Source organism: Alexandromys fortis, unplaced genomic scaffold (assembly GCF_014885135.2).
Source record: "Alexandromys fortis isolate MF-2015 unplaced genomic scaffold, M_Fortis_MF-2015_v1.1 scaffold_8_1_9099942, whole genome shotgun sequence".
Taxonomy (NCBI): Eukaryota; Metazoa; Chordata; class Mammalia; order Rodentia; family Cricetidae; genus Alexandromys; species Alexandromys fortis.
The window spans coordinates 8,960,058-8,964,024 of record NW_026067898.1 but is presented as its reverse complement, the minus strand read 5'-3'; the positions used below and the strand labels follow the sequence as shown (position 1 = coordinate 8,964,024).

Sequence of the window (3,967 nt, the reverse complement as noted above, 5' to 3'; positions counted from 1 at the left end):
GTTTGCAAAACAGAGTTGTCCAGCAGCTAAGAGACCCAGTCAATCTTGTGTAGCTCTCTAGAGTTCTGAGTGAAATGTAAATGAAATGTCTATAAAATTGAAAGTGAAATATTAGAATTTATTTTTTCACTGGCACATTAAATCAGTGGGATTCTGGCTAAGGGTCTTTGAACATCTAATAATACAAAACATAAATAACACTTTTGAAAAACACTATTTTTTTCCAGAAACAAAAATTGAAATTTTCTTTTTTTTTCTTTCCCCCTCCCTCACTACCCTTTTCTTCCTCTTGTTTGTTTGTGATGGTTTCACTGTAGGGTAAAAGGGTCAAACAAAGAAACCCATCCAGGCCCTGAAACCCAAGCCAGTGAAAGCAACACTTTAGCCCTGAACCCAGAAACTAAGAAACACATGCTCACCCTGAAACCAGAGCCAAAGAAATACACTTTGGCCCTGGAACCAGAGCCAGTGAAAAAAATATGCCCTGGCCCTGAAACTAGAGCCAAAAATCTAAAAAAGGCCAGTGAAAGAAACACAGTTTGGCCTTGAAACCAGAGCCAACTCTGTACCTGACCACCTAAACATGAAATCAAACAATTCCTGAGCAGGAAAACCAACCAATCCCTGAGCAGGAAATCAACCAATGGTAATATATCTAAGCTGTTAATAAGGTGATTCAGCCAATGGGTTTGCTACAGTCTGGCATTCCTTTGCCTTCTCTATTGCCTAAAGGATGGCCTCTTATAATTATTGATTTAAAAGATCATTTCTTCACTAAACTTTAAAAGAAAAAGACAGAATATTTGCCTTCACAGTGCCTACTTAAAGTAATTCTCAGCATGCTAAAAGATATCAATGGACGATTCTCCTACTGTAGGGATGTTAAATAGCTTAATTCTGTGTCAATCTATAGTTCACCATTACATGGATGCCATTTTGCTATCTGGTTCAAATGTAGCTACTTTAGAAAGAATTTTTAAAGAAGAAAAATTTGCCGTGTTGAGGCTTACAAATTGCTCCTTAAAAAATTCAAAGAAGAGATTCTATTAATTATCTAGGTTATAAAATAGGTTTACAGAAAATTAGACCCCAAAAGGTGCCAATCAGGAGAGATGGATTACACACTCTTAATAACTTCCAAAGATTGCCAGGAGACATTTCCCATCTTCAGCACACTATTGGGATAGGTCCTAATGACCTGATTAATTAAAAAAAAATAGATGTTGCCAAGGACTTAAATAAATAGTGCCAGGGAATTATGAAGCTGAGAGAGAATTGGCTTTGACTGAAGAGAAATTCCACATGTAGCTCATATGGAATCAAATCTTAACTGCATTTTGGTCATATTACCCTCCAAACATTTCTCTATAAGAATTTTAATACAGAGGAAAGATATTATCTTAGAATGGATCTTTTTACCACATAAACTGAATAAAAAATTAAAAACATGTGGAAAAGGTCTCTGAGTTAATTCTGAAAGGAAAATTGAGACTTCATCTATTAACAGGAACATACTCAGAAGAAATTATAGTACCTTTTAATAATGATATTGACAAATTATGGGAATAAAATGAACCCTGGAAAAGAGCTTGTAGAAACTTTTTGGGAGAGATTAACAACAACAATCCCCAAAACAAAATTTAAAAGAGAACTAACTGTCGGGTGGTGGTGGCGCACGCCTTTAATCCCAGTACTCGGGAGGCAGAGGCAGGCGGATCTCTGTGAGTTCGAGACCAGCCTGGTCTACAAGAGCTAGTTCCAGGACAGGCTCCAAAACCATAGAGAAACCCTGTCTCTAAAAACAAAAAACAAGAAACAAAAAAGAATTAACTGGGTCCTTCCTCACATTGTACAGGACACATCAATAGCTCAAGCCCCTACATTCTATACTGATGCAAATAAACTCAGAAAAGGCAGGTTACAAAACAGAAAATTTAATAAGTGGATCAAAGTCCTTACGATTTTGTCCAAAAGTCAGAATTATATGCTATTCTCATGGTACTAGAGGATTCTAAAGAATCTCTCAACATAGTTACTAATTCACAATATGTAGAAAGAGTTGTTTTGCATATTGAAATCTCTGAATTTATACCAGATAATACAGAATTGACTTTATTATTTATTCAGTTACAAGATACAATCAGGAATAGGAGTCATTCCATATATATAACACACATCCAATCCCACACAGGTCTGCAAGGTCCTCTAGCACAAAGTAATGCAGAAATCGATCAATTATTGATTGGAAATTGCTGAAGCCCTCAGAATTTCATTAAAAACATCATGCCAATAGCAAAGGTTAAAAAAAAAAGATTTTTCCATCATGTGGCAACAAGCCAAGGAAATTATAAGGAGATGTCCTACTGGTTCTTTATACAACCAAATACCACTACCTTCAGGAAGTAACCCAAAGAGTACTCAAAGGAATGAAATCTGGCAGATGGATGTGCTCCATTTTGTAGAATTTGGAAAACTAAAATATGTACATCACACCATGGATACTTATTCAGGTTTTCAATGGGGAACTGCTTTGAGTTCAGTAAAGACTGATTCAGTAATCACACATTTTCTAGAAGTTATGGCCATCATGGGTACATCTGTACAGATAAAGACAGACAATGCACATTTTCATGTTTGAAAGTTAGTATGTCATGCTTGGATAAGAGGCAGTGATATTCTTATATCTGCTTTTATGATGTCAGTTGTGACATTTTGAAGTATATAATGAAAACTTGGTTTCCCAGGGTAGGTGAAAATGGACATAGCACAGATCAGATCATCTGAAAGGCCTTTGAGCCCCAAATGTCATAGTTCAGATCACACTTGGAGTATCATTGAGTTAGGAATGATTTCAATGCAGGGAGGAAAAAAAATCTCCAGTGCATGAGCTGACAATGTTTAAAGCTATGACTGGATCTCCAGTGCATGAGCTGACAATGTGTAAAGCTATGACCTGATCTCCAGTGCATGAGCTGACAATGTTTAAAGCTATGACCTGATCTCCAGTGCATGAGCTGACAATGTTTAAAGCTATGACCGGATCTCCAGTGCATGAGCTGACAATGTTTAAAGCTATGACCTGATCTCTAGTGCATGAGCTGACAATGTTTAAAGCTATGACCTGATCTCTAGTGCATGAGCTGACAATGTTTAAAGCTATGACCTGATCTCCAGTGCATGAGCTGACAATGTTTAAAGCTATGACCTTATCTCCAGTGCATGAGCTGACAATGTGTAAAGCTATGACCTTATCTCCAGTGCATGAGCTGACAATGTGTAAAGCTATGACCTGATCTCCAGTGCATGAGCTGACAATGTGTAAAGCTACGACCTGATCTCCAGTGCATGAGCTGACAATGTGTAAAGCTATGACCGGAGTGTCAGCATGGAGGGAACTGCAATACTGCAGTGTGGTGCAACTTCAAGTTTAACATGTCTAGAACTCCTCTGTGTAACTGCAATACTGCAGCACATGCTACTTCAAGTTTAACATGTCTAAAACTCCTATGTGTTCCTTGTTGAAGTGCAGTTCTGATTCAGCCGATCTGGAGTGAGGTTCGGGAACTGGCATTTCTAGCAAGCAGTTGGGGGTGCTGATGCTACTTCTCCCTGCATCCCACTTTGGCTAGCAAACTCCAGTGTATTATGAAAGATACAGCAGAAGAAAGGCTATTGTGGTATGCACAGGTAAGCCTGGGATATGGGGAGGGTTGGGTGAGAAAAGAGTACAAATATAGTCGTGCTGTTGGCTCTTTAAAAGTTCGTGAAAATGATATATTTTAAAAGTCACAGGCCAGGCAGTGGTGGTGCACACCTTTAATCCCAGCTCTTGGGAGCATCCGCATCACCTGTAGTCAGAGATTTTGATAATTCGTCACGTCTATGTCAACTCTTAAGAGTTTAAACTCTGAATTTCCTGGCCAGCGTGTAGCTCTTGCTAAAAATGGTTCAGTCTATTGAGGCTGTG

The 3,967-nt window shown here is 38.3% G+C and overlaps 1 long non-coding RNA gene across 3 annotated transcripts; it reads right to left on the bottom strand.

Moving 5' to 3' along the window:
- Positions 1–1,756: 1,756 nt before the first annotated feature.
- LOC126487649 (uncharacterized) lies at positions 1,757–3,741 on the bottom strand. Of its 3 annotated transcripts, XR_007588453.1 has the most exons (3): positions 3,332–3,741; positions 3,164–3,289; positions 1,757–3,079 (listed from the first exon to the last, which is right to left on the bottom strand). It is a non-coding gene; the product is annotated as an uncharacterized lncRNA (long non-coding RNA). The 3 variants fall into 3 exon arrangements; XR_007588442.1 differs by having other exon boundaries at positions 3,164–3,741; XR_007588459.1 differs by lacking the exon at positions 3,164–3,289 and having other exon boundaries at positions 3,290–3,741.
- Between the last annotated feature and the right edge of the window lie 226 nt (positions 3,742–3,967).